The sequence below is a fragment of the Echinops telfairi genome, unplaced genomic scaffold, assembly GCF_000313985.2.
Source record: "Echinops telfairi isolate 266 unplaced genomic scaffold, ASM31398v2 ScPeMD7_3533;HRSCAF=4204_0, whole genome shotgun sequence".
NCBI classification, from domain to species: domain Eukaryota; kingdom Metazoa; phylum Chordata; class Mammalia; order Afrosoricida; family Tenrecidae; genus Echinops; species Echinops telfairi.
This window is the reverse complement of record NW_022107431.1, coordinates 85,501,506-85,512,231: the sequence shown is the minus strand read 5'-3', so window position 1 is coordinate 85,512,231 and position 10,726 is coordinate 85,501,506. Positions and strand designations below refer to the sequence as shown.

Below are 10,726 nucleotides of genomic sequence, written 5' to 3'. Positions count from 1 at the left end.
ATGTGTCATTACTAAAAATCCTCTCCCAATCTGTGGGTTGTCTTGTCACCCTTTTGGTGAAGTCTTTCAAGGTGCACGGGTGTTTTATTCTTATTAAATCCCATTTGTTGACTTCCAGTTCACCTGTCACACATACTTATTTAAATAGTATGTGTGTGTGCATGCGCGCATGAGCACACAAAGGGCTTCAAAAAGTCTGTGAAAAACTGGAATTAAAAACAGTGGAACTTTTCCACAAACTTTGCAGCCCCCTTGTATGTCTTTTTTCTGAGAATCATTTGAGGGTAGATTGTATACATCAACACTTCAGTGTATATTTCTATCAAAAAATTGTAGTATAGTTACCAATTCAAGCACGTTTAATATTGATAAAAATAGTTGAATTTAGTCTAATACTCATATTCTTGTTTTGTCATCTGACCTAATAATGTCCCTTATAGTGCCCCTCCCACCTACCCACTCCCCATACAGCCTTGGGGTAGGTATTATATTTAACTGTTGTCTCCCTTTTGTCTCCTCAATTGGGAACATTTCTTCGCTTTTATGACTACAGTAGTGATTCTCAACTGGTGTCAGCTTTGCCCACTAGGGTGGTGATGTGGGTTAGGAGTAAGACTGCTATATACAAGGTTGGTGGTTTAAACCCACCCTCTGCTCTGAGGGAGAAAGATGAGGCTATCTGCTCTCTTAAAGACTTAATTGTCTTGGAAACCTTGTAAAGCAGTTTCCCAAAGTGGGTGATACCTCCCCCTGCGGGTTCCTGGAATGATCCAGGAGGAGCACCTAAAGAGGGTCCCTACACTAAGTATTTCATTGCCAGTGGGGCACTGAGTAATTTTTTTGTGTGAAAACGGGCTGGGAGGCCACATAATTTTGGGAACCCTTGCTGTACAGGGTTGCTATGAGTTGGTATTGACTCACTGTCAGTGAGTTCAATTTGGGTTTAGGGGATTGTTAACAATGCCTAGAGTTTTAGAGGAGTAGGATGTGCTATAGGAATCTAGTGTGTGCTGTTAAGCAGCCTGCAATGCCTGGGACCGCTCCCTATGACAAAGCATTCACTTGGTCCAAAAGGTAAGTATTACTAAGGCTGAGAAGCTGTAGACTAAAATGACTTTTTTGTTGCTGTTGGTTTTTTTAAAAAATTAAACTTTAATTTTCAGATAATTGTAGATTCCGTTGCATAAGAAACAATGGAAAGAGATCCAGTGTACCTTGTGCTAACTTTCTCTCAGTGGTAACATCCTGCAACACTGAAAAAACAGTATTACCACCACGTGTTGACATCAGTATTATCAACATACAGAACATTCCCAGCACTACAAGACTACTTCATGTTACCTTTTTATAGCCAGGATACTTGGTATTTCCACCAATTGTACCTCTTTGCTTTATTTTAAGATAAGACAATTTTGCTCTCTTTTTTAGTAAATAGCAGCCTTAAAATGATTTTACACCTTGGCATTTTCCCCAGTTATTAGAAGTGTCACCTTATTATTGGGTTAACACTTATTCTGTAGAAGCTGAAGAAGGTAGTTCTCTAGAGATTCTGACACTGGAAATTTTCCGATAGGTAAGCCCACCACCTAGCTTTATTTGCCAAGCCCTAGCGGTCATGTTGGGTAGGCCCTGGAAGGCCAATAGTTAAATCTACCAGGCACCCTGTGGGAGAAAGATGAGCTGTCTGCTCCTGTAAAGATTTGCAGCCCTGGAAACCCTACGGTGCAGTACTCCTCTGTCCGGTGAGATCACTCTAGGCTGAGAAACCCTGTAACCCACTGCCATCGAGCCCATTCTGACGCAGTGACCATACCTCAGGACAGAGGAGAATTGCTGCGTGGGCTTCTGAGACTGGACTCATTACCGGAATTTCAGAAAGCCTCATCTTTCTCCCGCAGAATGCCTGGTGGTTTCAAACTGCTGCCTTCGTGGTTAGCAGTCCAACGTGTGCCCTACTATGCAACCAGGGCACTCCAGAAACCCTTTATTGAGTCACTATGGGTTGGAATCAACTTGAAGGCAGTGGATTTGGTTTGGGTTTACCTAAATTAACTACAAATTCTGTTAAAACTTTTGGTGCACACCTTAGTGCAGCTCCCTGGCCTCCACTATAACGAATTTTTTGTTTAATTTTCCAATTACACTTGTGCTTTCCTAAACAATAATAACCTACAGTCTAATCTTGCTGATTTTTGAAATTTATAAATATGGGTTTCTGTGAATAGTTTATTGTTGTTAATTGTTTTCCTCTCAGATAAGGGATTGTAGGGCCTTTATTTGAATTTTTGGGATCTTTTTGTGGTGAAAATGTACCCACAAAAACCTTTGCCAAGACAACACCTTCCACATTCACTACTCGGTGACACCCTTGCATTGGTGTGTTATCCCACCACTATCGCTATCCTTTGCCGAGATGACCAGGTTTTGGTTTTCAGTTCACCCGTTTCTGAGAGTCATCCATGTTGTATTTAACTGAACTTATATGAATCTCTCAGTGGTGTATGGAATTATAATGTGTGTACATGCGTACATGTCAGTCAACATTTGGATCGTTCATCCTTTTTTGGTATTATGAGCAATTGCTGTTATGAATATTCTTGATGTGTCTTTTGTCTTTGAGGATATAGACAGGAGTATAATTCTGATATGCAAATACTTGCCAGTAAGAGCAAACCAAATTGTTCTCCAAAGTGGCTGTACTAACCTATGCATTCATAACTAATGTCTAAGTTCAGGTTACCTCATGGTCTCAAAACACTAGAACCATGGGGTTTCTTAATTTCTGCTGATCACGTAGGGGGTAGATGCTATTTCCTCTTGGTTTTAATTTTTGTCGTCCTCATCACTGGTATGGCTGAGCACGGTTTTTTCATGTTTTTGCCCAGTTTTTTTATTTATTTCATTATCATTTTATTATTGATTTTTGTTTTTAGGGGCTGTCGCGTTGACCCCGATTCATAGCTGCTCTGTGCAGCACAATGAAACACTACTTCCCCTGCCCCGCCCTCCTGACTGACGGTGGTTATGTTTGAGCCCATACTTGCAGCCATTGTGTCAATCCAACTCACGAGGAATCTTCCACTCTTTCACTAACGCTCTATATTAGCAAACATGTTGTCCTTTTTGAGGGACTGCCCTCTCCTGATAACATGTCCAAAGTATGTGAGCTGAAGTCATACCATCCTTACTTCTAAGGATCATTCTAGTATTTTCTCCAAGAAAGATATCTTTGTTCTTTTGGCAGTTCAGGTATTTTCAGGGCTCTTCACCAACACCATAAATCAAATGCATCTTTCTCCCTCTGAGTGGCTGGTGGGTTTGAATCACCACCAGGTGATTTCTAAAGGTGTTGCTAATTCTAGAACGTTTAAAAGTTAGTGTTGTAACTGAACATGGCAGGTAAGGGAACCACCACTGAGGCTACAGCAGGGAGAGGGGCCAGAGTGAATGCAGTATGAGGACACCAGTCTATAGTCCTTTCCTCACAGTTCCAAACTCTCCAAAGCTCAGAAAACAAAAATGTTTTTAACTCATAAATTTGACCTGACTGATGCTAGACTATTTATAGTCTTTCTTGATCCTACTTAATGTGAATATTCATGCATTTTGCTGGAGAAATATTCATGAGTTTGATTACAGAGTGCTGCCCCAGATCCTGCGGAGTGTTGGGTAAAGTGCATCTTTTTAAAACCAGAAGAAATGTTGCATTTTGAAAGACCGTTGATATTTAGGCTTTGACTGAGAGATTGCGCACCTACTTGTCCAAGCTAGATGGTGCTGTATAGGATGGGGTGGAAGCTGCAGTCTGTGCCGGAGGCTGGGAGTGATGGAAAGGCTGAAGGAAGCCTCAGTGTACCAACCCTTGCTTCCTCCCAGAGCAACTTGCAACCTATGGTTTCATTACTACCTCCCTGATCAAATCTAATTATCCACTTGTGTTTAATATATGTGTATGTGTGTATTTGTATATGTAATCACTTAAGTGTTCCTGTAGAAATCATTTTTTAAGAAGTACTTTTAGCTTTTGTTAATTCACTTTATATATTATCTGCTGTCGGGAAGTTAAGTGCTTTTCATAATCACATGAAGGACACTTAATTATTTTAAAGGTAATGGGTAATATTTTATTTAGCCAATATGTAGAATGTATATAGAATTGGTTAGTTTTTGTTGGTGCTTTTTAAATATAGCCTTTTTTTTTAAAGCAATATAGCATATTTATTATCATTGATTACTCTCATCCTGACAGATTTGGCTCTGGGGATTAAATTTTTATTTAAATACTCTGTCTTTTTGCCTTTGCCTTCAAAACACTCTGATCTCTGTTTCAGATTGAGATAGATGGGATTAATTTAGTATGCAGTTATTGGAGAAAAATGACATTTAGTTTCTTCTCTGAGGGGGTATTGATTCCTTGGTAAAGAGTTTTTGTTCCCCCTTGAGTTCACTGCAGTTATTTGACTACTTAAAAATAATTATTAGTCTTTTCTGCATAGTAAGATTCTTTAGAAAGTTCTGCATTTATTATTAGAAATTTAATTTTAGTCTCTTCTGTGTTTACGAAAGACCCTTTCAAGATTCAGTTCTGTCATTACTGACTAAAAACCTACATTACTTATGAAGAACTTGTTCTTGGATGACAGGAGAAATGAACCCTTGGAATTCAGCCCACAAATGTGTGAGGGACTCTGCACGAGGTGCACAACCAGGGGAGGGCAGAGGTGCTGCCCTCCAGGGACGCAGGGGTGGGAGTTTGAGCTTTAGAACTAGATGGTTTGCTACCACCAAGTGATGTGCTTTCGGGCAATTGTGTCATTTCTCTCTGCTCTCGTTTGCTCGTGTGTAAAGTGAGGATAATAATAGTATGTATGTCCTAGGGCTGTATTGGTGAGGATTGAATGAACTAATAAGAGTAAACTGGTTAGGACAATCCCTGGCAGATAGTAAATATTAGAATGTTAGCAATGATCATGATTGCTATTAGAAATTCAATTTAGTGGGGGAGACATGCAGATAACCAGAGTACCCTGAGAAAAATGCTAGGGAGTGTGTGAACAATATGTTGTAGAGACTGCGATGGAGAAAAAAAATCTGTCTAGAAAAAATTAAGACAGAGATGTTGTCATGAGTTGGGTCATGTTGGGTGAGGGAGAAGGAAGGAAAATAAATGAATACAAAAAAATTTTGTTTACAAAAGTCACTAATAGTTTGGTGTAGGTTGGATTTGGGGTAGGACGAAGCACAAAGGATACATTGTGTCACCAGTGCTAGACTTTCTCCATAAGCAATTAGAAACTAAAGCAAAATAAAACCCAGTATGGAACAACTATATCCAGATATTGGCCTACAGGCAGCATAGGACGAATTGCTGAAAGAGAGGAACCAAACGGAGAGAAGCCCCTGGTCTCTCTGGCTTCTGCCACAAGGGTTTTTTCAAATAGTGCCATTGAGAGGGAGGACTCAAGTCGAGGATGGTGGTACTGCTGAATTGAGATAGGTCAGAGTTTAGGGAGGATGAGGCAGCTGGAAATTGTAGGACAGAATACAAAAGAGGAGGGGGGACTCTGTGGAGGAAAAGCTCCAGGAATCCCACTTGAAGCTGTTGATGAATGAATACTAAGCAACACATTGACAGGGTGAAACTCCCTGAAACAAGGCAAAGAACTGTACAATTCTCAGCGTTCTCATCGAGTGGTTCTGACCAGACCATGTGGACAGCCTTGTTGAACATCTGGGTCCTCAGTGGATCGCTCAGATGAGTTATGCATTAGTAATAGGGCTGAATTAGCAATGTAGTACAGCCTATTCCAGAACCTCCCTAACAATGCCCATAAACAAGCTTCAAAAGCACCCTTCTAAGCCACAAATAATGTAACTACCAGCCAAAGACAAGCATTTAAAATGATGACTTTAAAATCTCCGCACTTAATAACAAAGTAACATTATTTCTATCCAGCATCCTGTTCAAAATCACAAATACATGTGAAGAAACAGAAAAATATCACCCAAAACTAGGAGAAAAATCTGTCCATAAAACAGATTCAGACAAGGCAAACTCATTGCTATTGAGTTGCTTCTGACTCACAGCAACTCTACAGGACAGGGCAGAACTGTCCCTGTGGGTTTCCCGGACTGTCACTCTGCAGGAGTAGAAAGCTTCATCTTTCTCTTTTGGAGCCCCTGGTGGATTGTAATAGCTGACTTTGTGGTTAGCAGCTCAATACATAACCACTGTGCCACTATGGCTCCTCCAGAAAAGACCGAGAGGATATAGAATTGGCAGCTAAGAATCTACTCTAAATAAGTTTAAGTATTTAAAGAAAGCATGCATTCTGAAAATAGTGGTGGAAGTGATGAAAAGAAAAAGTGTAATACCTATGGCTGAAAAAAGGCAAATACAAACAAAATTAACTGGCCTGACTTCCCGCAGATTAGGCCCCGTAGAGAAAAAGGTACAGGAACTGGGAAATACAGCAAAATATATCCTCTAATGGATAGAGAGCATCCATAAAAAATTACACTATTATATGTAACTTTAAAAAATTGTGTTGTGGTGAAAGTAGTCATTATACAACATGTTCAGTATTCAGAATAGTGGAAGACTGAATGTTTCTCATACCCAGGATAGAAAACAAGAGTATGTTTGCCCCCACAACTTCTGTTTGAACTTTTACTGGAAATTCTAACTAGTAAGCATATTTAGCAAAGTTGAAGGATATACAATAGCAAATGTATTTCTGTAAACAACCAATGAACTGAAAAATAAATTTCTGAAAAGCAATACTATTTATAATAATATCACGAAACATGAAATGTTGAGGGGTGAGATTAAAAAAGTACATAAGATCTGTATGTTTTTGGATTGGAAGATTCAGTAGTGTTAAAAATTTGCCTAGATAGATTAAGTATAACTCCAATCAGAATTCCTGTAGACATTTTCATCACAATGAAGAAGCTGATTTTAAAATTATTGACCTAGAATAACTAAAGATAGAGTAAAGATTTAGGATAGCCAGAACAAATTTGAACAAAGAAAATGTTGAAGGACTTAACGTTATATGACTTCAAGACTTCCTATAAAGCTACAGTAAGAAAACAGAGTGGAATTGATGTCAAGATAGACATACACTTCAACTGAATAGAGCTCAGAATTAGCCCCACTGGTTTCTGGTAAAGTTTCAACCAGGTTAGCAAGGTTGTTATATGGGAAGAGAAGTGACTTTTCAATAAATGGTACTGGGGTTGGGGGAAGAGCTGTAACCCTTGTACCATCAACAAAATTTCCTGGAAATGGGCCGTGAAAACTAAATTTATAAAAATTACAGAAACAAGTTTTTATAACTTAGAGTAAAGATTTCTCAGGACATAAAAAGGTTCAACTGTAGAAAGAAAGAATTGGTAAACTAGAGTTCATCAAAATTTAACATTCTGTTCTTTTTAAGAAATTTTTTTTTTTTAAGAAAATAAAAAGGCAAGCCACAAGCAGGGGGAAATATTCAGAACACATGTCTGGCAAAGGACTTGTATCCAGGACTCCTAACCAAAGTCATACAACTCAAGAAGACAACGGCCAATTAAAAGCATGGAAAATAACTGGACAATTATTTTCACAGAAAAACAACTGAATGGCAATAAGCAAAACTATTCTCAACATCATTTGCTGTAAGGGAAATAGAAATTAAAACTACAATGTGCTACAACTACATATGAGAACAGCTAAAATCAGAAAGGTTGGCTGTAATCATTAAGTGTTAGTAAAGGCATGGAGCAACTAGAACTGCCCTACAATGCTGACAGGGATGTAAAATGGTAGAATCACTTTGGGAAACTGTTTAGCCATTTTTAATTAAACATGTTAAGCTCTAAACCTAAACCTAACCATTTGACTTAGAAATCTCACTCCTAGGATTGATCCAAAGGGCATGGTAAATGATAAATGAGTAACTGTTCTTAGAGATAGGATGATGAACTTTTAGCTAGTTGGTGTGAATTTCAACAAGAGCTTCACACCAAATACTAAACCAAAACCAAACTCATTGCTGACTCACAGCAAGTCTACACAGAGACTTCTAGATCAAATGGTTATGGGTTTAACATGTTGATTCTGTTTGTAGAAATCACAGTCTTTCTCCAGCAGAGCTGCTGGTAGTTTCCAACTGCATGGTTATGAGGATCACCACCCAACTCGTAAACATTGCACCACCAGGGCTCCTACCAAATGCTTAGGTCTGTGTTATTTTACTGTGGCACAGCAGTGCTAATTACAGTGACAATCAGATTAGGTTTACAATCCCCTCCTCAGTTTTCTCCACTTGTCAAAGGAACTTGAGTGGAATGTGATAGGAATAACCATGCTGGGATCTGTCAGACCTTTAGTGGCCCTAATTTCTGTAAGTCTTCCTGGGAATGCAGTGGTTTCCATAAGGAAAGGAAAGCCCACTACTTCCACTTTTTACCTCGTAAACAGGAAGCCATGGTGAGGATTCTGTGTTTGGGGGATATCGAAAATTTTAGGTTGTCTTTAGACCCCAATGGTGACGACTGGGAGAAGAGGCAACCCTCTAAGTCCGAGTCTGACTAGTGGACTGGCAGTGCTCTTAATTCCTAGAATAACGGTTAGTTTAGAGCCAGTACCGTGTAGTCCTCAAAGGGTTTGGGTATTTTTGTTTCACTGGCTGACCACTATCTGAGCAAATGGCCAGGGATTCATTTCCGTGAGAAATTTGGCCTCCCCTTTACTCAAGAAAAGGAGGCTTGGTGACACAGTGGTTTAAGCATTGGACTGCTAACGACACAGTCCTCAGTTCAAACCCAACAGCCACTCTATGGGGAAAATATGAGGCTGACTGCTCCTGTAAAGATTTACAGTCTTGGAACATGGAGAAGTTCTACTCGGTCCCAAAGGGTCCATATCAGTTGGTGAATTGACCCCATGGCATTGAGTTTGGGGTTCATTCAAGGCTGGTGAATGGTGGTGAAAAGGATCGACAGTTTGAACTCACCAAGAAACATGTCTGAAAACAGGCCTGCTAATCTGCTTTTGAAAGGTCACAGCGTTTGGGTACCATTCTACTCCGTGTCTCCATGAGTTGGGGTCAACTCTACAACTCTAAACTCTACAACTCTAAAACTCTATCTGAGTTTTATTGGTTTGTTCTTTTTCCCCCTCAATGCATTGTGGATGATCAGATTTGGGTAAGAGGCCATGACTCTCTTGAGTGCTCAAGACATATCTCTCTCTGCTAGAACCGGAATTTTGTTGTTGTTTAACTTTTTATTGTGAGTTGAGTGAAGGTTTAGTTTTCTATTCAGCAATTCCGTTTGTTTCAAGTCATGTTACCTGTTTCTATTCCTCCTTTTTTCCTAACATGTCTCAACTTGGTCTTTGGGTAAATACTGTCTTTTTGATCTCAAATGGTTGATCATTCTAAGGTGTGTAACTCCATAGTATTACTGTTCCCCTTATAGACCTGTCTATTGTTTGGATGAAAGTTGAGCCATGGAGGTGACTTCATTTCTGGACCTAAATGTGGGTGATTAAAAGCTAGCATTTTGGGGGTTCTACTAGTCTTTACTGACCAGTGAGCCTGGACTTATTTTATGATTTTGAGCTTTGTTCCACAGTTTTCTCTCACTGTATCCAGGACCCTTTGAGCAGTTGGTAGTGCTAGCCAGGCACCATCTAGTTCTTCTGGTTTCTAGGTCCTGGAGACTAATGTCCACACCAATGGACTGGTGGTTTCCATGCAGCTTCAGTTTTCATCACTCATCTTTCCTCCGGACAGGGAGAGACTGGTAGTTGTACCTTAGAGGACTGCTTATGAGTTTTTAAGACCTAAGTCACTACCCACCAAAGTCAGATGTAGAGCATTGTCCTGTGGACTGTGTTATGCCAGTTGACCTTGGTGTCCCCAGAGACCAGAGTCTGGAGCCTCTAGATTCAGAAATTCATTCCCTCAGGGTGTTTGGTTGTGTCTAATGAGTTTCCACAGCTTTACCACACATTGTGTGCGCTGCCACATGAATGGACATATTTGCAGCAAAAGCAAATTACACATACATGTACATATATCCTTTGCCAAACATATATATGGATTTGTGGGTCTATCTGTTAAGCCTGCAGGTCTGTTTGTGCATCTGCTCGTGGATCACTGCTATTGTAGATTACTGTACATAACAGTATTTACCTCTTTCACCTTTAACTCATGTACTCCTCCCGAGCTTCCTCTGCTTCCATCGGTCTTTGCGAACCTCCCTCTTATTGTGTATAGCCTTCCCCTTGCACAACTTAACATGTTAGCTTGATTGCTTAAATCAAAACAGTAGGTAGATTTAAATTCATGAGTCTGATTCCTTGTAAACTAGAAAACCTGCTTCCACCACCAAACCCAATAGAACCTAGTATTCCCATCTAGACCCACCTTGCTGCATGCCAGGAGCTGCCGGCGCATTTCACTGCTGACTATAACCTTTAACACCTGGCTCAGACCACCGCAGGCTCCTCCCATTGCTTTCTGAGATCCTGGAGTACATTTCAATGGACATCCACCGCTTCCTCCGCGCCCCCACCCCCACCCCCAATTAACATTCTTAGTGTGAGGAGCAGGAGCCATTGCAGGGATTAATGGTGTACCCTTCATCGATTTATTACTTGTATTGAGTAAAGGGAGAATCTCTGGACCTAGTCAGGGGACATAGCGCTCACTCGCACTACTATCGAGTAGAG

The 10,726-nt window shown here is 40.1% G+C and overlaps 1 protein-coding gene across 1 annotated transcript in view; it reads left to right on the top strand.

The window, feature by feature from the left end:
- PDSS2 (decaprenyl diphosphate synthase subunit 2) overlaps positions 1-10,726 on the top strand; it is a 314,695-nt gene that overhangs the window by 5,769 nt on the left and 298,200 nt on the right. The gene's annotated exons all lie outside the window — the stretch shown is intronic.